Source organism: Anomalospiza imberbis, chromosome 10, assembly GCF_031753505.1.
Source record: "Anomalospiza imberbis isolate Cuckoo-Finch-1a 21T00152 chromosome 10, ASM3175350v1, whole genome shotgun sequence".
NCBI classification, from domain to species: domain Eukaryota; kingdom Metazoa; phylum Chordata; class Aves; order Passeriformes; family Viduidae; genus Anomalospiza; species Anomalospiza imberbis.
The window spans coordinates 18,192,838-18,206,942 of NC_089690.1; the positions used below are offsets into that span (position 1 = coordinate 18,192,838).

The following is a 14,105-nucleotide window of genomic DNA, read 5'->3' on the forward strand; positions in this document are numbered from 1 at the left end:
GGCTGGAAAGGGATTATTTTGTCTGACTGAGCTGTGAGGAGAATGTGCTAACACTTTATATGAAGTTCAGAGTTATGTACTAATGCAGTACAGAACCTGGAAAATATGAAAGCTGAAACTTAAAGCATCAGTGTAAGACACAAAACTCTGTTATTAAAACAGTTTATTTATTAGCAAGCTCTTGTAATGAACCAAGAACATCAGATGTGGGCAAAACTCTACTAAGCAGGTACAAACTGAAATAATGAAGCTAGGTAAATAGCTTGACATTGAAATTACTGGCTAGACCAGCTTTTAGTGTTGTTTTGGCTCAATCTCTAAATAGAAAAAGGTAGGCTTGAACCTTTACTTCACCTTTTCTCAAGGAAAGTTGGATACACCTATCAGAAAAGGCTGATAAAACGAATTCTGACGCAGTTCAAATTGCCGAAATCACTGTTTTAGCAAAATGTGGCCTTTTAAGTAAAAAGAAAAGAACTCCATAGAAAAACTTGATTTTGAAGATTCTTCTCTTTTAGGCCTGTCATAGCCCTCTCCTTTACAGGTGCATGTGTAGGTTACAGGTGCCCACTGACACCAGCTGTCCTGGACCTGAGCAGTGCCCTTTGTGCAGTCTCTGCTGATCAGCACTTACACCATGGCTTCACCTCAGGTCTGTGCTGGCACTGTTGGTAGGGTACAGAGGGGTTTTTTCAGCTCTTTGTGCTGCTGTCTCCTTTACAGCACTTGGCTCAATAAAGAGCACTGCTTGTTGACTTTGTCTAATGTGTTGGTGTGTTGTTAATTGGCAAACAAACCACTGCAAGTTAGCATATGTTTGTAGTTTTTTCTGTTAGTGCTCTTCCCACAATAGCAATTTAGATTCCTCCTAAAGACTTCCAGAAATGATGACAGAACGGCTCATAATTTTCTTTGGTGGTTCTAAAAGCTAATCATGTGCAGTTCTGTCTTATTTTTCATTTGCTGTATGATATTTTAGGCTTTGTTTTAAACTACCAATATTTATCTAAATTTTAAAACAGGCTTGAGTATTGGTTGTTTTGTGGTTTCTTGTGTTTTCTTTCTTTCTTTTTTTTTTTTTTTTAAACAGAAGTGTTTGTACTTTGTGACCATAGAGGCTCTGGGGAAACAGGTATTTCCTTCTTCTCTTTCCTTGACCTGAGTTGTTGAACTTCATATCCTTCTTCTCAGCATTTCAGCTTTGGATTGGTCCTATGCTGGCTGACTGAGCAAGTCAAAAGGTATCTATTGCTGCTCCCTGGCAATACTGTGTATGGTAGGTACATATTTGAAAAGTGAGGAGTAAAACTACCTCAGAGCACAAAATATGAACAAGGCCAGATCCTGACTCATTTTCTAATGTTGAAAAGTCTTTAGTCTTTGGACTTCAATAGGACTTCTTCATTGAGTAAGCATTACTCATGGTGATTAAAGGCTCAATTTTCATACCCTGTGTTATGTAATTAAACTATGCAAATAATTCAGCTATCCAAGCCAATGCAGATTGTGAATGGAATAGTCAATTGTACATTTCACAACTTCAGTACCTTCAGAATACATAGCTTATTTGCTGAAGAAATAAATGGAACAATTTCAAATAATGAATACATTTAGGACTCCAGGACTCTGACAATTTCTTTGTGAACAGTAATGGACAATTGGTTATAAATAAATTATTTTCCTATTTCCAGGGCAGCCCTTCATCTCTTCTTCAATCTTTGTAGCTTGTGGGCTTTGCATAAAGAGGTTATCAGCTATCTGCTGCAGAGTCCATCCCACTCAGTAAATCAAAAATCAAAATGCTCTTCCCTGCTCTTTTTTCATAGACAGATGATTCCGGCCTCTTTCACTTCCCAGCTGCAGAGATTACTTAAATACTTGTCCATAGCACCTTGGCATGTTTGAGCACTGTTTACACAATCCTGAGGGATTGTTTTCCTTCAGTCAGTGACAGTCACATGTGCCTGCTGGGCACTGAAAATCCTGTTCATTACTGGCTGCTCAGAATTGTGCTAAACAGCCAGGACTAAAAGAGAAATATTAAAATTTACTGAATCAATTCTTGTTTCTTGCAATATTGTCTGCGAGCAAATAATTGTCTGATAGCAGCTCATGATAGCAAATGCTTGATATAGGTTTTTGTGATAATCTTACGTAGTTACTGGGGGTGGGAGATTGAAAGAATAATGGTACAAATACACTTTTTCTTTAAATACTGCTTTGAGAAAAGTTATGTGGTCAGTGGACCTTTGAAATTACTCAGAAAATGCAGGGAGGTTGATTGAAGGATTCATATTGACTTTACTGGGATTTGGATCAGACCTGCCAATGTGAATCAAGAATTTACGAGAGCCTGAGCAGCAGTGTGCAGGAATTTAGTACAGATCCTTTCAGATTTCTGGGTTAATTAACTGGGCAGATCATTGTCTTGAGTAACACTCAGGGTCAGACAGAAGTAAATTTCTCCCACGTTTTCCTTGGCTGCCAGGCAGAGTTCCACCCTGTCCTCACTGCCTTTTCTCATGGGCAGCACCAAATTCCCTGAGGGCCAGGCAGTCCCACAGCCCTGCTGCCAGCTCCCCACCACCCACTCCTAATGCAACTTAAAAATGTGCAAAGAGATGGAAAGGATTAGGGTGATGATTTCCTTTTACCATGGATTTAAACGTTCTCTTTGAACTAAGATCAGGCATGGGGCACCATTCTGGGGAGCAAAGCCCTGCTTCTGGGAATGCCTGTGGGTTAGGAACAGTCCTGTGAGGAGCAGCTCGTGGCAGGGGGACATGTGAAGATGTTTTGTAGTAGGAAATGTTTGGTAGCAGAAATGGGAGGTGCAGAGACCACGCAGGTTTGTTCTCTGGAGGGCAGCAGCCTGATGCTGCTCTGCTGGCTGCAGAGATGTCCCCAGGCTGTGCCAGGCAGCTGCCTGTGCCCACCCTGCTCCCTCAGGGTATTGGGCACCCATGGCAGGGCTTGTTCTGCTCATCTTTGTTTGCTGTGTAGTTCTTGGGTGTGTCTAAAGTTCAATAAGTCCCCTGATCAAAAGCTGCCATTATTTTTCAGAAGAGTATGATCCACGGAGAGCTCCCAAGGACTGTGGAAAATCCAACAAAAACAAAAAAGGCAGGACTTTAACCCAAACCAGTACTGTCTTCCCTTCAGAGGGGAAGGAGGGGTTCATCTTACAGTGACATTAAGAATTCATTCCCCTAAATGAGATATGTCACCTTGCCATTTTAACTTGATTCATTAAAATAGTGGCTCATTAGTTATTCCCTTGTGCAGTATAGAATTTGCACATTAAAGGCTATGCATTTCATGTGCTTACTACATTTAGGGATAAATTTCTAGCCATCCTGCTTGCAAGGAAAAAGTGTGGGTTTTGAAAGAAAAAAAGGTAGAAATTTTAGTAATTTGATCCTTTTTTCCCCCATAAGTCTTTTCTAATCTGTTCAGGCCCCTAATATTCCATTTTAGAAACTGAAGCTACTGTGACACAGGACCCACTGAAGTAGCACTGATCTCTTTCCAGATGTGTTTGATGTGTATTCTCTTTTTTGCTTTGGAATGTTGAGATTTTCCCATTGTTTCTTTAGTCTTGCCATGACAATTATCATCTCTAAGCTGAGATGATACCTAAAATTCTGGACAGGGAGGAACTCTGCTGTTTTCCAAGTGAGACCACACCTCCTGGAGAGTGGGGATGTATGATTGATCACCTTGTGTCAGCCTGGCTGGAGAAAGGTGTCACCAGCCATACGCCAAACATAACCCTCTTCTCTAAATAGACAGATCTTTCCATTTTCCAATGACAGATTTTCCAGTAAAAGCCCTGTGGTGTGAAATTCAGAGTGAAAAGAGCTGGTTCTTCCATCACCTGTGCTGTGGGAAAGCTCCTCAACCAGAGGAGAGTAGGAATGGGATGGGAGAAGTGCCTTGGCCAGTGTAGTGAGCCCTCTCTGCTGAACTGGGGAGCAAAGGACAACACTGTGCAGCCTCCCTGCTCCCACCTGCCCTCCCCTCTGGGCACACACACATCCCCAGGGCCTTGGGAGGTTCACTGGAAGGGCCACATCTCCCAAAAGTCTGAGCATTGGGTAGATTCTTGAACCTTGTTAGGTGAAAATAGAAGAATTCAACATGACGAGGGAGATATTTCAATTAGGAATAGCCAAGGACAAGAATATGAAAATACTAAATTTGCTTGAAGAGCTGAATGGAACAGAATGGAAGGTTATTTGAGTCTTTTATGTAACATTTAGGCTTGTTCCAGAGCCTGGTTGACGAACTGCTTCCATGTTCCTGGAATTTGAGGGCAGAGCTGTTGTTCATTTAGCAGTAAGTGCTGGGGCTGGATGGAAGGAATGTCATTCCTAGCTAAAGTCGAAGCCTAATCCTTTGGTTTCACTGGTGACTCAGATTACAATACTTCAATACTGAGAGGGTTCATTCTCCCTCCTCCCTTTTCTTACTGCATTACAAATGGCCAGTAAAAGAAATCTAGCAAAATGCTGATCCTACTCAAAATGCAATTAAATATATTCACATTCCATTGCTTGTCTTCTCTGTGATTTTCTTGCATACAAGAGACTCACCTCTTGTCTTCTTGCCTTCTCAGTCTCTCTCCAACAGCATCTTCTGTGCTTTCAAGATGCTTGTACAGTTAGTTTTTCAAATTCCAAGCGAGAAACTCTTTCCCATACAATAAAGTTCCATACAAAAATAGCTAATGTCAATAAAGCTAAAAAGATATGTCAGCAAAGACCCAAACAGCCAATTTATTACAGTTCAACATCCTGCCCAGACATTTTATTTACAATCAAAGTCTGTTATATAAGGCAATCCCTCTTCCCTTGATATCTTTTTTTATCTCACAGTTTACAAATTACTCTCTCTTTGCATCCCATATGAAATACTGAATTCACTTGTGCATGTTCTTTGAATGCAGCCTTTCTGTTTCTTTTCTAAAATGTTATTGAATGATCACTTGAAAGTTTGTACAAAAAAAAATCTGTGTATTTGGCCTTTTTAACCAAAAGAAGTTGTATCACAATAAATTTAAACATATAAAAGACATTACTGAGCACTTTCTCTTGTTAACAAAGTCCCCCAAACCACTTAGAAATATGGTTTACAGAAACATATATTTTCCTCATGATCTTAGATTTCACTCACTATACTCTTTTCCCACGGTAAATATACATAGGAGGAAATGTGCATAACTCTTTCTGTAAGTTTTCAGAAAATGGCTGCCTGGGGACAGAAGAAAACCACAGGCCATTCTGATAGAAAAAGAAAAGAAGCCAACTTTGTCATATATTGAGATACAAACCCAGAAATTCATATTCGCTATAAAATGGCTACTTTTGACTTGTTATGCAGACAAATCAAGCCTCTTTTAGGCTGCAAAATAGCCTTTGTGTGACTTCACGACTGTATGCTCCGTGACTTCTAAACTGGCCCTCAGCTATTGTTATGGGAACATTAGGAAGGAGACCTCATATTAAATTACACTTTCAAACAGTCACCTACATCTGTTTGTGTTTGTCAGGGAAAACCTGGGACAGGGGTGCAGCTTCTATCTGATCGAGTCTGCATCCGTGAGCAGGTTCCAGGACACTTTATCTGGCACAGGAGAACAGTAAAAGCTTCCCTTCTTTACCAGATCTGCTCCAGAGATACTAAATTCCTTCATGATAATGAGGTGTCCAGAATAATAACAAGAGGCCAGGAGTGTGCTTTGGTTTGGACTGTGCTGGAGTATCTGCTGACTGTGGGCAAATACGCAGCAGTGTACCTGAGTGAACCTGAGCCCAGAGTGAGCAGTGAAACCTTATCAGGTGCCAGATCTCCTGGGCTGGTGTAGGATTGCTGAGTGTCTGCCACAGCTGTGACAGGCTCTGCAGGGCAGACCATGACAAATAAGTGAAGCTCTTGCTCATCATGGTATTGTAGCTCCTGCTTGTAAGACTTTTACCTGGGCTTTAATGCTGGTGGTGAGAAATTGTTCTGTCTCTGCCTCACTTTGCATGCAAAATACTAAAAAAAACAACATTCCTTTGCAGGTGCAGTTAATATGGGTACTGAGGAGTACAAATAATTACCTGCCTGGCAAAGTGGATGGAGAAATACTTCCCATTCAAGTCTTTGAAAGGTGGAGAGTGGAACCATAGAAATTCCCTGGACTGTGTCATTTTCAGTTTTGCAGATGTTCTCCCCATGGCGTTTTCCTCCCATCTCCGGTTTAGCCACAGCACAAAAATATTTTGACCAACACTGCAGACTCAGGAAAGGTCATACATGTACCTTCTTGTGACATGTTTTTCTAACCTCTCTACCTGCTGTGGGTAGTCTGCAACCTCCTGTGCTGACAAGTCTGCGATTGCTGGGGCTGTGATTAATGGGATTTCATTAGCGTTTGTGCAACCAGCCCTGAGAACCCTCAGAGGTGCTCTGGCCTCCTCCTCTCACTGTGAACTTTGTAATGGCAGTGAGTACAGGCAGATCTATTGGAGATTCTCTATCCAAGACTTTTCCCCTGGGCAACATGGGTAAGTAGTGATTTGTATTGGAAAGGTAATGTATAATAATTATGGCTGCAATGTCCTGACTAGAAGGAAGAGTAAAACATCCTGCTATTGCCATCATAGAATTCCACCTTTGACTATAGGCTGCTTCATGCATGACCATGTTGTAGGGTTAGCTGAGACTCCTCCTGCCTCTGAGCATGGATGGGAAGGGAGACAGGGAGAAATACACAGGGAGAGGCTGCACAGCAGGTATTTCTTCCTCAGTGTGAGAAAATTGAGTGGTTTGTCTGCAAAGGAAATGGAAGGAATCAGTGCAGTTTTTAAGGCAGATATACAATGCTGGGGACAGACACACATATCTTCAGTGTGCCCTTGTTCTGAGCTGACTGATGGGCTTGGCCCAAAAGTTACCCAGTTGTGTCAGCTGTGCCCAAACAAGTTTACCTTTCCCCATCTTCCTTCCCTGGATTCCTCCAGTGCATATTTGACATTGTGTCATATGGCAGAAGTCTACTCTTGGGGTTTCTTTGAAATAATTAGGGTCAAACTACTATTGCTACATTTTCCTAGTCTCTCTAAGCATAGAACAGCATTTAATTTAAAGAGATTATTACTGATAGAATATATTCAACAACTGCAATAGGCTGGAGGTGTACTGGGGAAGGATTAATTAGTGTCCACTCTCTCCTTGCTGCTTTTCACTGAGCATCCACAGTCAGATACAGCTCAAACTGTCTTATGCTCCAGTCTGTTTTTATCTTTACATCACACTGCCAGCTATTTTTGTCTAAATTAGTTTAGTTTGAAATGACAGGGTTTTTTTGCTTTAATTTTGTACTATTGTACTGTGATGACATGATATGTGAGTATCCTAAATTTCCTTGTGCCATGCTGCCTCACAGCAGGAGCTTTGGGAGGGCAAGGTGTGAATGACAGTGGGAGGCATGGAAGTCTGACTAATGTGTTATTCATCTAAAACAGATAGAAATAAAAGAAGAGCAGATTGTCATGGGTTCCAGCGGACAATGTGCATTTCCACTGTTTGGTCGCATTTATGCAGATTAAGGACTAAAGGTAAAATAAACTGCCATCACAGCTCTTGTGTTGCATGCTTTGGGGGAGACAGGAAAAAGGCCTGCCTTTTATCTCACCTGTAGGGTGAGAAAACTGAAGAGAAGAGTCAAAAACTGTTCATGGCTCTGACAACAGTAATAGAAGAGTCCACAGATCATCCACATCTCAAGGATTCCTGCAGCTTCCCTGGGCAGAGAGTGCAAATTGCAGCTTTGTGCCTTCCCTGGGGGAGGGGATAAAGAAGCTGGTTTAAAATGCATATTCCAAATTCATAATGTATCCTGGTTAGGGATAGCAACAAATGTCCAAATACCTGTTAGGTACAATAGTGTGTTTAAAAGATGCAGAGTTGATGCCAAAGTACGCAGCCAGCTGGGCTTGTTGCAGAGGGAGATACAGGGCATCTCTCACAAAATTATGTTCCCAGATTCTAAAAGTTGTGAAAGTTTTTCAAGCCCTTTACACTTTTCTAACCAAGGTCCCCTTGAAATGATCTAATTCTAAAGAGTGAAGTTTATTACTGTTCAGCTTTTAAGCTTCTTTTAGTATAATTCTGAACTAATACTGATAATTCTCTTGAAAAAAATATTTTAGGGATCCATCTGATATTTGTCTGATCCTTTCCATAACCCATTTGCTTACATTAAAAATGTTTTATTCTCCAGGTTTTCTGATGCCTTCAGAAAAAGGGGTAATTGCTTCCATTGATCTTGGAGTTGTGCTATGAAGTCCCAGTCACAACATACTGTGTGTATCTTTGGCACCAGGTTATGTCAGACCCTGCTTAAAAACACCAACACATTCACCCAGGGTCATTGTTTCTTTGCTGAGCACATTCTTCTTGGTGTTACTGCTCTTTTTTTTTTTTTTTTTTTTTTTTTTTTTTAAATATCCTTGCACTAGGGGAACCAATACATTTTATATTACTACAGCCTACTGCAGGCTATTATTCTTAAGCTGGGGATAAAGCAATTGAAATCAACAAAAAGGGCATGAGAAATAATTGATTCCTCCAGCTTTCATCTGTGGACTTAAAACACTAAATAGAACTTTGAATATGCTTTAGAAAAGCTAATTGTGATGATAAAAGTGAATTCTACCTTAACTGCCTTTTCTGACACAAGCCAATAATGCAATGACATTCTGCTGAGGCAGGAGGGGAGGCAGAAGCCTTACAGACCCACTGTCCATGTCCAGGGCAGCACCAGTGACTGGCTCCTCCCTACCTGAATCATCCTACAATCTTTGATGATCTCCTCCATATTTATAGGGTAGGAAAGATCTTGTGACAGTCATACAAATAAAAGGCTTCAAACTAGAAGACTCAAAGACTCAATTTCTTTGTCTGGTCTTAGCCCTTCAGCAATAGGTGTTTTCACACAGGAGCACTGACAGCTTTCAGGCTGGCAGAAAGTAATTCACTGAAAAGGGCTGCACTTGTGTGCTCTGGTGTTTCAGAACTAGAGTCAGTTGGACATTTCTCAAGAATAATGAAAACTGCAGAAGTATGTGGGGCTTAAGGGTTGGATGGGTGTCTCTTAGAAAATGTTTATTTAATGACAAAACTTTTGTTCAAATATTTTCATCAAAACTCTGCTTTCTTTTCTCCAGAAATAAATTTGTGAGTGTGCTTCTACACTATTCCTCCTTAACCTCTCAAGTAAAACATTTGTCTTACTTGTCAGGTTCCTATATTCAAATCCTTCTTCTGCCAGACTCAAATCAATGACTTTGCAACACCTCATGTTCAATGGCTTATTTCTTTTCTGGTTGAACTCTTTTATTATTTGATGAGAGTGAGACAGTAAATTCACAATAATTTTGAGTCTATCCTGATGTAAAATGGAAGTCATCATTGCCATTTCATAGTTTGACCCTTTCTTATGAATATTTCAGGGGAATTGTTTTAAACTTTTCCCCTGATGGTAAAATCTCTGATTTGTTTTTGATCCCAGAAGAGCTAATATTCTTTAGGCTATACTGATTTATCTTATGATGTTTTCAGATGACCATTTCAGGAAAGTCTGGGTCTCATGCAGAATTATTAGCCAACAGTCTTTATATGTCTGCTTGTTTTTTCAGATGACTCACTGTTTTGCTTAGCAGAGTTCTGTCTTGCTCTTCTACTTCCTACTGAAGAGCAAATCAAGAGGAATTTTCTCATAGGTAATTGTGTCATGCAGGTGGCCCAGACCTGCCATTAAAACTCAGACTCATTTAGGAAGGCTTAGTGGCCCTGCCCTGGAGAGCTCTCCTTTCATGTGAGATCAGCAGACACAGGGAACAGAGGCTGTGGTCACTCTGGTCAGTGCAGTGGGCTTTGACATGGGGACTGGAATCATGACCCAACACATGTGGCACAGATGTCCTGCATGAGGATAACCCCACACCTTTGGATGAGTCACACAGGGTGAAACCAGGAACCAGGATGAAACTAGGAATGAGGATGAAACTAGAAGTGAGGATGAAACTGAATGGACTTTTGCTAAAATACAGTGGCATTTACATTCCTCCAAAGGGTTTATCTACTCTATTTTTTAATATATTGCCTCAGTTGTGAGCTTGTTGTATGATGATTTTATACTAAAATTACAGGTTGGTCTGATACTCCAAGTGTAGTTGTGTGCAAATCAAAACCAGAGAGTTTGGAGCTTGCAGTTGAAGCCATGTGTAATGCCCTGTTCATTCTTTTGTTGCGGACTTGAAGGATTTAAACTGAGGTTTACCTTTTTGTGTGTGTTCATATTAAAAATAGAAAATGGCCCCAAAGCCGCAGCAAAAAATCATGGTTAGAATTATGAAGCCATGAATGCAAATGCATGTGAGAAGTTGTTTTTTTCTTATTGACTGACATTCACTTCATGAACCTGCATTTTCACTTGACCCTGCCAGTACTTCTAAACAGCTGAATGTATGGAATAAAAGCTATAGCCAAGATTAATAAATTGCAATGCCAGGTTCTTAAGGTCCTCAGTAACTGTAAATCAGTAGCAGTGCAGAAATCAACTGAGCTGTAATAATTTACACAAGCTTGGTGTCTGAGTATCAGTAGCATCATTAACATTTCTTAAATGGTGGCAACCAAAATTTGTGAACAGCACCAAAAGTGAGGTAAAAATACCCTTACATCTGCCCTAGGTGAAACACAAAATAATTTGACAGGTAATTAAAATTATTGTAAAAATTATGACTACATAGTTTGTTCTTTGCAGAAGATTAGCATAAAATCTACTGATATCAAAAAACAGCTTCCAACATATGCTAAAAGGACTCCTTGTGAGGTGAAAAACCCAGGAATTTTGAAAGGTTTCCAAAATTGTGTCATAAAAAGTGTTATGGTACAGCTCTTTTTATTTTCCTTTCCTTTAGACTGCATTCAAACACAAACAATTTGTGAGCCAGAAGAGCTTAATACCTGAGGAATTCTAATCTGCATATTTGCACTTTGAATCAGGTACCGCTTTCTACATTTTAAAAGAAACTTCAAAGCACTTGATGGTTTCCCTCCAGCCAAAAGTTGGGGGGCCACATGCCATTTATTTATGTGTCTTCTTAAGCCAAGTCTCCAGGCTTGATATGTGAACACAGCCTTCCAAGCAAGCCCATGCAAAGTTGTGTAAACGAACAGCAGGGCGATACTGCTGCGGTCAGATTGCTGTAACTTTATTTTGGGGTTGTCCTGATTCGAGTTTCAGAAAAAAAGCAGCACTCTGTTCAACAGGCTTACAGTGATGATGTTTAACTGTCAAATTCCAAACCAAACTAGAACATACTCTGAAGCAATTGCAATTCCCCTTAAGTTTGCCTGTGTAGAAGAGGGTTTTTAGGAGTGGGCAAATTGCAATGGCAGCTTTCCGAGTCACTGTGGAACAGCTGTTCAGTAGACTGCAAAGTGTTACCTGGATGAATATTTAATTGAACACGATTATTATAGGGCATTTTTTTCTTTTTTTACTTCCCTCCTGGAAACTTGCTTTTAAGAAGAACATTTTACAAAGCTTGGTATGTTGGTTATCTCTTGTACAGCTTCTGTCTGGCAGACAGAACATCAATAAATCAAATCTGCCCTCATTTGAAGCTGAGCATTGCCATGGCTCTCAGTAGAACAGAGCTTCTTGGACTCTGGTTGGCTTGTTCAGAAGTGCCTTTGGCACATTTAGAGTAGGACCAATATAAAAAGCAAGCTGTCTTGTTGGGACAGATGACTTTGCCATGACTGGATGTCTTTAGCACACAACTCTGTTTCCAAGGTGAACAATCGCTGTCCTAAATCAAATATTTTCTTGTTATTCTGGCAAATGCTCCCATTTTAGCAGACTGTTCATGAAAATAACCACAGTTTATTTATTTAAAAACACACTTTCAGGTCATGGAAATGTGTCCACAGACCAAATACAGCTCTGTACAGAATTTGCAAAATGTTAATCAGTTCTTAGAGAGGAAAAGCAATTTTTCTAGACAGAAAATAGCGATGTTCTGACCAATTATCTTACGGATTTTTTTTTAAATGAGCTCCTCATTCTTACTTATTTCTTTGGGTTTAATGGTTTGGTATTTCTAAGTAATGGAATATGTTATTCTATGTTTCTCAGCAAGCAGGATGATATGATAATAATAATAATAATAATTAGTAATGTTTTCAGATGCATTTCCTTTTCAGTACATACAAATGGATTTGATTTAGAGTGTGTAGGATTCCCATCCTGACCATGACAATGCAGCAGTTGATAAGGAATCCCCTTTAAATAACAGACTGCAAGGAATGAACTGATAGTGATTAGTGGGAAGAATTTGAGCCCTTATATGTGACTATCACCTCTGCGTTTCAGACTGTGGTAAAATTTTGGAGCTAAAGGCTGCTTTTAGTTACCATTAAAGCCATACAGGAAGATCTTAAGAGCTAGACTAAAGCTGTCACCTCTTTACTAGCTCTTGAATCAGCCCTAGGGTGTGAAATATGCCTTCTAAACAGATGGTATGAGATATTTTTCAGTATTCCTTGATTGAATTTGTGAACCTGTTATTAGGAATGAAAGCAGTGACAAATCACAGCCACAAACAGGGAGGCAGTCTCGGAGGTGGCTCATCCTGGTGTGTAATAAAGCCATTGATGTGATGAGGATTCAGAAGAAATGCACAGGAGTCGTTCCAGATTCTTCCTGTGCTCTTGTGGCAGACTGAGGCATGAGGAACTCAGCTCACAGGGCAATCACTTTTATGAAGCTTTCAGATTTCCTGCTCTAAGTCCTGCTTGTTGTTAGGTGACCTTCTCGCCAGTGTGTCAGGATGGGCACAGGAGGGGACATGGCCCAGTAGTTGCACATGAACTGTGTTAGTCAGAGATAGCAGGCGTTTTCTGCAATAGGTGATGACGGTGTGTAGCACCTGCAACCTGCTTCCTGTGCATCTGGTAGGTCCTGTTAGGCAATGAGTCCCTATGGCTAAGGGAACTTGCACAAACTGGATCAGCCCCTGTCCTCCGTGTCCTGGAATTGTAATGCTCACCTTGTGCAACGTGAGCTGGCTCTGGAAAACAACTTCAGCTGAATTCAAACATTAAAAAAACAGCTGGTTTAACTGTAGCTCCTCAGAACTGATCCCTTCTAGTCCTTTTTGGTGACAGAAGTAGTTGTCGTTTGTCCCTTTGTCCTTCTTTTGTCCACTTAATTCTGCCTGACCTTTCCTCCGTTCCACTGTGTTTCAAACATGCTCTGCCCATGCTATAACATCTGTCTTTTTACCTAACACCTTCTTGCTGTGACAAATCTCAGTGCAGAGCACAGAGGAGCCTTGAGCTTGCTCTGGTTTAACTTTACTCCTCTGTTCACTCTTTTGGTGGTTCAGTGGTTGGTATTTGTCTCTGGTACAAGGAGAGGAGTGGGCACAATCTGTTAATGTCTAATGCAGGGGATAGAGTAAGTGCATAAATCAGCTCTCCCCTGACACTTCTGCATTTCACTCCCTACCCCAGGGATCCCAGATGTTCCAGAGACATCACATATGGCACTTTCTTGACATACAGAATGTCAGCAGAGGCTGAAACTAGAGATGGTGACTGAGGTCTCTCTTTTATTAAGGAGTCACAAGGACAGCTCTAGTCACCTGTAGAATAACAATTATTTTTTGCTGGACTCTGTCTGCTGACTACTTTCAATTTATTAGTTGCTTAATTTGAATGGAAAGGAGTCACAGATTGCAGCCATTTATGCCTCTAATATGTCTTCATTGAGTGTTGCTTTAAATATCAATAATCTGTGAGTTCATTAATTTTGATTTCATAAAAATCATTGCTCTACATCCAGAAACAAGAGGGGCTAAATGGTAGCAGCATCATGTTGTTTTGAATGATCAGAAGGAGAAACAAGAATAAATGTAGTGCTGATGCCTTTGTGTATGGCATATAGGAAAGCCTTCCCATACTGCCTAGAGTTGGGTTTTGCCATGTGTTTATAACCAGCATGTCTTCAGATCAGATGTAGGTGCTCTCTCATATATTGAAAT

At 40.5% G+C, this 14,105-nt stretch overlaps 2 long non-coding RNA genes across 2 annotated transcripts in view; both read left to right on the forward strand.

The window, feature by feature from the left end:
• Positions 1 to 1,091: 1,091 nt before the first annotated feature.
• LOC137479578 (uncharacterized) lies at positions 1,092 to 7,628 on the forward strand. The gene is made up of 3 exons (XR_011002355.1): positions 1,092 to 1,132; positions 4,263 to 4,338; positions 6,066 to 7,628. It is a non-coding gene; the product is annotated as an uncharacterized lncRNA (long non-coding RNA).
• A 3,333-nt stretch (positions 7,629 to 10,961) lies between these two features.
• The window catches only part of LOC137479579 (uncharacterized), a 34,531-nt gene continuing 31,387 nt past the window's right edge, over positions 10,962 to 14,105 (forward strand). Inside the window, exon 1 of the long non-coding RNA XR_011002356.1 lies at positions 10,962 to 11,058. This is a non-coding gene — a long non-coding RNA (uncharacterized lncRNA). The remainder of the gene's footprint in view (positions 11,059 to 14,105) is intronic.